This window comes from Bison bison, unplaced genomic scaffold (genome assembly GCF_000754665.1).
Source record: "Bison bison bison isolate TAMUID 2011002044 unplaced genomic scaffold, Bison_UMD1.0 scf7180017864037, whole genome shotgun sequence".
In the NCBI taxonomy this organism is placed as follows: domain Eukaryota; kingdom Metazoa; phylum Chordata; class Mammalia; order Artiodactyla; family Bovidae; genus Bison; species Bison bison.
This window is the reverse complement of record NW_011494609.1, coordinates 2,155,305-2,164,745: the sequence shown is the minus strand read 5'-3', so window position 1 is coordinate 2,164,745 and position 9,441 is coordinate 2,155,305. Positions and strand designations below refer to the sequence as shown.

Here is a 9,441-nt window from a genome sequence, read left to right as displayed (position 1 = left end):
TCCCTGCCCGCTGCTCCGGCCTCCGCTGACCACATTGGCTAGGGCTTCTGGACGCTCCAGAGCACCGTTCCCACTGCCCTCCTCCGTCCCCCTTTCCGCATCGATCACCACCTGGCCCGCCCCAGCATCCTCCTACCTGAAACCCTGAAATATTAGCTCAGGCCTTCAATGTTACTGGGCTTCCCTGGTAGCTCCGCTGGTAAAGAATCCGCCTGCAATGCAGGAGACCTGGATTCGATACCTGGATTGGGAAGATCCCCTGGAGAAGGGCAAGGCTACCCACTCCAGGATGCTGGCCTGCAGAGTTCCATGGACAGTCCACGGAATTGCAGAGTTCGACACGACTGAGCAACTTTCACTTTCAATGTCACTATGTCACCTCCGGGGGTGGCACAGGCCGCCTTCCAGCTGCCCTGCAACTCTGCTCGCCCACATTGCCCTTGCGGGTCCAGGGTGTCTGCCTCCCCTGGAGACGTGTGGAAGCCCTGGGGACGGGGACCCGGATCTGTGTTCCCAGCTCACAGTGAGGGTGGCCGAAGCTTTTGCTGAATGAAGGAGAGAGGAGAGGCGCCGCATAGGGATCCCCTCGGTAGGATGTTGGCTGAAGGAGGTGGACAGTAGAGAGCTGAACTTGTTTACTCAGTGGATTGCTGTTCCTCCCTGGCATTACTCCTCCTTTCAGTACAACTGAGAGCTGGATGTATTAACTAAGTCTTCCTTTACTAAGAGCAATAGGAGATTTCCATTGTTTCCCTAGGGTATGGTCCCTGCATGGTAGGTCTCTTCAGTAGTGTCCAGCTCTTTCTGACCCCATGGACTACTCCTCTGTCCGTGGGATTCTCCAGGCAAGAATACTGGAGTGGGTTGCCATTTCCTTCTCCAGGGGATCTTCCAGACCTAGGGATCGAACCCTTCTCTCTTACAGTTCCTGCATTGGCAGGGGGATTCTTTACATCACCTGGGAAGCCCACCCTAGGGATGAAGGAGTCTTAATTCTGCCATCTGAACCTTTCCAACACAGCATTTTCAAACAAGGACTGGAGGTTTCCTCCTCTTTGGGGAAACAGGGAATTCATTATTGGGGGGTATGGAGGGAAGTGGACTGACACCTGGGATCGATTAGATGCCCACAAAGGGGAAAGCAGTTGTCTCGACCTCCAGGGAAGTGCTTAGGGATGGTCCAAGGAATAAACTCCAGGTCAGAGAAAACCTCAAGCTGAGATCTCCACCACACCCGATACATTTTGACAGCTACAAAATAGTCCATGTTTGAGTATCCATGATCTGTTTAGCCATTCCTCTGGTTTTTTTTTGTTTTTGTTGTTTTTTGGTCAGGCCAATCGAGGGGCTTGGGATCTTAGTTCCCCACCAGGGATTGAAACAGGGCCTTGGCAGTGAAAGTACTGAGTCCTAACCACTGGACTGCCAGGGAGCTCCCAGGGACTACTGTAGAATGTGCACACTTAAGTCGCTTCCTGTACAAAAGTTTTCTCCACATCCTCACTAATACTTACTAATACTTGTTTTTTATGATAGCCTTTCTGACAGGTGAGAGGTGATATATCACCATGGGTCACTGTTTGTTTATTTAGTGAGTGAAATCGCTCAGTGTGTCCGACTCTTTGCGACCCCGTGGACTGTAGCCCACCGGGCTCCACTGTCCATGGGATTCTCCAGGCAAGAATACTGGAGTGGGTTGCCATTTCCTTCTCCAGGGGATCTTCCCGACCCAGGGATCAAACAGGTCTCCTGCATGTTTACCATCTGAGCCACCAGGGAATTGTTTGTTTAGGGGTTGTTGGTTTTTTGTTTTTTTTTTGCCTTACCGCCCAGCGTGCAGCATCTTCCTTCCCCAACCAGGAACTGAATCCGTGCCCTCTGCAATGGGTGTGCAGAGTCTTACCACTGGACCACCAGGGAAGTCCCTCATTGTGGTTCTGATTTAGAATTCCCTGAAGATTAGTGATATAGAACATTTTTGCATAAGTCTATTGGTCATCTGTATGTCTTTGGAAAAACGTCTATTTCTAAAGTCCTCTGCCCATTTTTTAAACACTTTTTTTTTAATGTTGAATTCTGTTTGTTTTTTTTTTTTGAGGACCCAAGTTACTACTATACCGTCAAAAAAATAAACTGTGGAATCAACCTCTGGGGCTATAATCACTGTATCACAGTGTCACTCATTTGGCTCTGGGTGTACAATACGAAGCACCTGCAGCTTAATATGCATTCACTTAGATATTAACTCCTTATAGACATATTGTTTGCAAATATCTTCTCCATTCCGTAGGCTATTTTCTCCTTTTGTCGATAGTTTCCTTCATTGTGCTAATGTCCACAACCATTTTTCAACTTTGGTATTACTGTATTTCCTACTGATTTTATGGGTTCTTTATATTGGGTTGGCCGAAAAGTTCATTCAGGTTTTTCCGTAAGCTGTCATAATGTTGTATTAAGGGCGTCAACGCTGGGCTGGTATATAGTTGTGGCTTTTTTTTTTTTAAATTTAGCTGTATGGGTTCTTAGATGCAGCACACAGGCTCTCCAGTTGTGGTGAGGGCTCCAGAGCATGCAGGCTTCAGGAGCTGCACTGCTCTGGGTTCAGTTGCACGAGGAAGCTTTGTTCCCCAACTAGGGATTGAACCCAAGCCCCCTGCACTACAGGGCAGACTTTACCAGTGAGCCACCAGGGTAGTCCCTGCTTATGGCACATTTTTAATCAGTTTAACATTTGCCTTTTAATTTTAAGATGATTTTTGAGGTATCAATTTTACATTTCAATTAAATAAAACCTCAATTTTTTTCATGACATTTACCATTGCTTTTATGTTTAGAGTCATCCCCAATTTCCCAAACTATAAATATTCCCTAGTAGTTATAATTTTTAAATGGTTACCTTTCAGATTAGCCATCATCTTGAAGGCCTCTTCCAATTAGAAAATTTTATGGTTTCTTGATTTTTATCTACTTTGCTATTTTCAAATTCAACATGCAAAAACAGTAGACACCAATGATGTTTTCAACTGCAACACATTCAAAAGAATTTCCAGTAACATATGTAAGGTACAAAATCTAGTAATAACATGAATATTATGTACCTAGCCCTCATTAAGAACTAGATTATTGCCAAATGAGCTTGATAGCTTACTGAAACTGCATTCATATAAAATCCTAGACTTTTTCTTTTTAAAAAAATCACTAATCCTAGACTTCCTTGGTGATCCAGTGGTTAAGAGTCTGTGCTTCCACCGCAGGAGGCGGAAGTTTGATCCACCATCCAGGGAAGTAAGATCCCACATGTCATGCACGTGGCCAAGACAAAACAAACAAAAAAAGTCACTGGTCCTAATTCTAGCTGTACTTTTGCTGCTGACATTTGAAACCAATGTCAACAGGTTTACTCCTGTTAAATTGTATCCTGTTGACCTGTGCCCCTTGGATTTAGTCAACTAGGACCTGCCATCCTAACTATTAACTACCTTCCAAGTTTACATCACCCATGAAATGCAGCACCTCCCCTGGAGAAGCTTGAAAATCAAATAAAATGAAGTGATAAACTGGTAAACACTCCATCCTGGCTATCCCTCTTTAAAGTATTACAATGCACATTAAAAGAAAAAAGAAAGAAATTATTGCCAACAATGCTATACTTCTTACCTACCTGCTATACTCCCTGCCTAACTATCCTCAATTTTATATATATATATATTTTTTTTTAATTCATTTTTATTTATTTGGCTGCACAGGGTCTTAGCTGTGGTATGTGGGATCCAGTTCCCCAACCAGGGATCAAACCCAGGGCCCCAGCATTGAGAGATGAGAGTCTTAGCCACTGGACCACCAGGGCAGTCCCTCAATTTTATATTTTTATTTACTTTGTTTTTAAAAATCTTACTATAAGGACTTCCCTGGTGGCCCAGTGGTTAACAATTCGCCTGCCGTTTCAGAAAACACAGGTTTGATCCCTGGTCTGGGAAGATCCCACATTCCATGGAGCAACTAAGCCCGTGTGCCACAACTTCTGAGCCCCCGCTGTGAAGCCTGCGAGCCACAACTACCGAAGCCCGTGTGCCTGGAGCCTGAGCTCTGCAACAGGAGAAGCCCCCGCAATGGGAAGGCCTCCAACCATAACACAGAGTAGCCCCGCTCGCCGCAACTAGAGCAAGCCCACGGACAGTAAGGAAGACCCAGTGCAGCCAAAAATCAATGAGTAAATCCATAAACTTAATAAAAGAAAATCTTAATACAAATAAATACGTCCCTAAAAGCTCAAGTTTTTTAGCTTCAAAAATATTATTCAAAAAGGAACCTTCTAAGCCTTGTCACTAATTGTTTCTAAGCTTCACACATATAACTGTGCGTGTGCCCTAAGCCGTTTCAGTTGTGTCCGACTCTGTGACCCTATGAACTGTAGCCCGCCAGGCTCCTCTGTCCATGGGATTTTCCAGACAAGAATACAGGAGCAGGTTGCCATTTCCCTCTCCAGAGGTTCTTCCTAACCCAGGGATCGAACCCTTGTCTCCTGTGTCCCCAGCATTGCAGAAAGATTCTTTACCCACTGAGCCACCTGGGAAGCCGCATAATTTTGCATAGCTGGACTTTATTCATTTTCACTGCTATATAATATTCTGTTCTACCATAGATTGTTTAGCCATTGTCCTGTTGATGGACACTGGGTTATTTCCAGTTCATTTGCTCTGACAAGTAATGCTGCTCTGAACATTCCCTTACTTGCCTCTCTGGAGTCCATGTTGAAGCATTTCTCTGGGAACACACCTACTTAGGATAGGAGATACTGGATCAAGTTAATGTTGAGTGTTAAAAACATAACACTAAGCGGTTTTCCAAAGTAGTTAAAGCAATTTACACTCCCATTACTAGCAGTTTTTATTTCAACTCAGTATCTTTTAGGCCAAATACTCTTTCTTTTTTATTTTAGATTTCTACTAATGTTCACAGCTATCTTGCGGAGTCATGAGGTTCCTGAACACAAAGCATCACATTGTGTTTCTTAGCCAGAAGAATCCTCCGGAGGCACAAATCCCTTATTGTCCAAAGTCTAGATTTAGGTCATGGTGGTTTGGATTAGACCCATGAGTCCTAGGACAAGGGTAGGGAAGTTGCTAACCGAAAAAGTCTGCTGGAAAACCCCCCACGCTATGCTTACAGCAGCCGTTTTGGGGTAGCAAGCCCCCTGCCATAGTGCGGGGAGTTTCCCAGGACTGGGAGAGCCCTTTGCATGAGCAGCTGCTTTTAAAATCTCCTGCTATTTGTAGCTCTGTTCTCTCACCTCCCATGGTTACTTACAACCTTCTATTTAAATCAACCACTCTTAGCATCTTGAATTACTACTCTCTTATTAAAGGCTTTAAAAACACTGGCACTCTTTGATTTGGTATTCCTAATTCTGGGCATTTATACTAAAAATGGTGACAAAAGAAAGAATTTCTATTCGTAAAGATGTTGATAGCATCATTGTTTGTAAGAATGATTTCTTAAATTGGAAAATTTAATATTCAACAATAGAGAACATATAGTGTAAATTGTAGCATATCCAGTTCAATGGTACAAAGCAAAACAGAGACTTTTTTTTCTTCCCCGAACCTTTTGAGATTAAGTTGCAGAAATCTTGACTCTTCACCCACAAATACTTTAGGGATTATTTCCTAAGAACGAGAAGGCTCTCTTAGTTAACCAACCTACAATGATTAAGTTCAGAAAATTAACATAGATCCAATGCTAACATCTACGACCGAGTCCATATTCACATTTTGCCAATTGTTCCAATAACATCCTTTATGCAACATTTTTCCCACTTCAAAGTTACACCTTTTCATTGGAGTTGTCATGTCTCTTTATTCCTCTTTACTCTGGAACAGTTCCCTAATCTTTGTCTTTCGTGACTTAGACTTTATTTTTTTGGACTAAGCCAGGTCTTAATTGCAGTATGTGGGATCTAGTTCCCTGACCAAGGATCAAACCCAACCCCCCTCATTGGGAGCATGGAGTCTTAACCATTGGACCAACAGAGAAGATCCACAACATAAACATGTTTTTAAAAATCAGGCCATGGAGAAGGAAATGGCAACCCACTCCAGTATTCTAGCCTGGAAAATCCATGGGTAGAGGAGCCTGGCAGCTATAGTCCATAGAGTCCCAAGAGTCAGACACAACTTTGTGGAAGTTTCCCATTTAACTAATGGAAATATCTCTGGAAGTTTCATGAATGTATTAAGGGTACGTAAGATGAAAGGTACTCTGGTCTGTGGTTCATTCAATGCAGTATTTCTTTCCCGGCATTTTTGCTTCTTTTCTTTCCAACTTTCTTTCCCCCCTCCCCTCCCTCTTTCCTTCGTGTGCTTCCAATACCATGCATCCCTTCCCACTTATAAACAGATTAAGGAAATATTTTCCCAGTTGTTCAAATAAAGTCTAGTGATTACTCTTAAAAAAAGAATCAGGCCCATTACTTTGTAGTCTGTCCTTCAATTTTAGTTTGTCTGATGTTAACCCAGGATGCTTCCCTAGTAGCTCAGATGGTAAAGCATCCGCCTGCAATGCAGGAGACCGGGTTCGATCCCTGGGTTGGAAAGATCCCCTGGAGAAGAAAATGGCAACCCACTCCAGTATTCTTGCCTGGAGAATTCCACAGACAGAGGAGCCTGGCGGGCTACAGACCATGGAGTCGCAAAGAGTCAGACACGACTGAGCGACTGACACACACACCCCATGATCCAATTCAAGTTATGCATATTTGGCACTTTTTTTACGTCATTCTCTGCGGTGCTGATTTTGATCACATGGTTAAGGTGGTATTCGCCAAATTTTCCCACTATAAAGCTTCCTTTTTTCTCTTTGTAATTATTAAATAATCTGTGGAATGATCCTTTGAGACTGTGTAATAAGTATTTTTTTATACTGGAGACTGAGGGGTTACAGTCCATGGAATCACAAAGAGTCAGATGACTGAGTGACTAACACTCACTTTCACTGAGTGAGCTACTTCTCCAAGGAACTTTGGAGAATGGGATTTAGAACCAAAATACGAACACTAGGAATGCTTAGGGCCACTGGGGCGGCCCTGGTCCCAAAGTTCTTTCAGCGGGCAGATCTGGGAACGGGAGCCCAGTCCACAGAGCTCTCCCTGGCCTTCCTTCCTCCAGACTTGCACCACTTTCTCCCGGCGAGACTCCTCGCTCTCAGCAATGCCGTGATAGTGCCTAATTTGCTTAATCCCAAAATACACAGAAAATACTTTCAGAATTGCCAGAAAAGGCCATGGCTGGATGGCATCACTGACTCGATGGACGTGAATCTGGGTGAACTCCGGGAGTTGGTGATGGACAGGGAGGCCTGGCGTGCTGCGATTCATGGGGTCGCAAAGAGTCCGACACGACTGAGCGACTGAACTGAACTGAACTGAACTAAGTGCAGTTCAAATTTTGTCTTTTGTTTGCTTGTTTACACACAGAAAGCATATAGTCAAGAGTTTTGTTCAACACAGACAAAACACAAACTTAAGGTTACCAAAGGGGAAGGAGGAGAAACTGGGAGTTTGGAATTAACATATACACATTCTCTCTCTTTAGTAGCTAAGTCATATTCGACTCTCCCGACCCCATGGACTGTAGCCTGCCAGGCTCCTCTGTCCATGGGATTCTCAAGGCAAGAAGACTGGAGTGGGTTGCCATTTCCTCCTTCACATATACACACTACTATATATAAAATTTGATAAATGGGACTTTCCTGGGGGGTCCAGTGTTTAAGCATTTGCCATGCAATGCAGAGGACACAGGTTCAATCTATACTGCCTTGAAGGAAGGCCAGGCATGTTCAAGTGCCAGGCACACTCAAGCCAGAAGTCTTAACAGTTAAAACACAAGAAAATACATATGGAGTCCAAATCTTGTTACATGAAGTCAGGGAGTTAATGGTCCTTGAAGAAGAGCTTTTATGCATGTAGCCAAGACAGGAATTAAAGGTGCAAGGTGAAAGAAACTTGGTGAAAGGGGACGTTATGCTGAAACCTGAGATGAATCATATTTTAATACAAAGTAAGTGGAAGTGTCACTCGCTCAGTCCTGTCTGGCTTTGCAACCCCATGGACTGAAGCCTGCCAGTCTCCTCTGTCCATGGAATTTTTCAGGCAAGGATACTGGAGTGAGTTGCCATGACCTTCTCCAGGGGATCTTCCCCACCCAGGGATCTAACCAGATCTCCTGCATTACAGGCAGATTCTTTGCTGTTTGAGTCACTAGGAAAGTTCCCATTTAGTGTACATCACCACCATATGACAATCACCCAGTTAGACAATCTAGGGTCAAATAACTAATGATGTAAGCCTTGATGTCTTCCCAAAAGTGAGGAAAAAGACAGTCTTCTCCCCACTTTTTTTTGGAAACAACATTATTTTTTAAAGGCTTTTTGGGAGCAGTTTCATGTTCACAGAAAAATTGAGAAGGTACAAAAATTGTTCATATACCCTTCCCCCTCTCCATGCATAGCCTCCCCCACAACTTTTGCTTTGATTATACAAATATAGCCCTCTTTGTTCTTAGGGCTGCAAGCCCTTGCCTGCCCACCAGTATCTCACACAAGCGTCCTATGCTAATAAACTAATTGTGTTCATCTCTTTGCCTCATGCTGAAATCTTTCCACAAGGAGACAAAAGAACGTAAGAGATTCAGTAAGTCCTGACACCAGGGCAGTCAGTCAGTCAGTTCAGTCCCTCAGCCGTGTCCGACTCTCTGCAACCCCATGGACTGCAGCACGCCAGGCCTCCCTGTCCATCACCAATTCTTCAGTTTCCATGAAATGACAGTGGGTTCCAGTCCCCTCCTCAACCAGGGATTAACAAAGCACCGTCTAGTCAAAGCTATGGTCTTTCAAGTAGTCGTGTATGGATGTGAGAGTTGGACTATAAAGAAAGCTCAGCACCAAAGAATTGATGCTTTTGAACTGTGGTGTTGGAGAAGGTCCTTGAGAGTCCCTTGGACTGCAAGGAGATCCAACCAGTACATACTAAAAGAAATCAATCCTGAATATTCATTGGAAAGACTGATGCTGAAGCTGAAACTCCAATATTTTGGCCACCTGATGCGAAAAACTGACTTATTTGAAAAGACCCTGATGCTGGGAAAGACTGAAGGCAGGAAAAGGGGATGACAATGGATGAGATGGCTGGATGGCATCACCAACTCAATGGACAGGAGTTTGAGTAAACTCCGGGAGTTGGTGATGGACAGGGAAGCCTGGTGTGCTGCAGTCCATGGGGTCGCAAAGACTCGACATGACTGAGCAACTGAATTGAACAGTTGTGTTGTTGTTGGTTTTTTTACCCTTGCATCTGGATCGTGGGTCATTAGAAAGCCTCTGCCCACACGCAGGTTCCAGAAAAACTCGTCCCCGCTTGCTAGCTGCGGCTGGGCCGGTTCAGTTGCC

The 9,441-nt window shown here is 44.1% G+C and overlaps 1 protein-coding gene across 3 annotated transcripts in view; it reads right to left on the bottom strand.

Moving 5' to 3' along the window:
* The window catches only part of HLCS (holocarboxylase synthetase (biotin-(proprionyl-CoA-carboxylase (ATP-hydrolysing)) ligase)), a 217,064-nt gene that overhangs the window by 206,005 nt on the left and 1,618 nt on the right, over positions 1-9,441 (bottom strand). Inside the window, exon 1 of one of the 3 annotated variants that reach the window (XM_010834836.1) lies at positions 242-259. The exons of 1 other annotated variant lie outside the window; for it this stretch is intronic. The gene's annotated coding sequence lies outside the window, so the exon portion shown is untranslated. Of the gene's footprint in view, positions 1-136; positions 221-241; positions 260-9,441 lie in introns of those variants that run through there. One more of the 3 variants, XM_010834833.1, reaches the window with a different exon arrangement.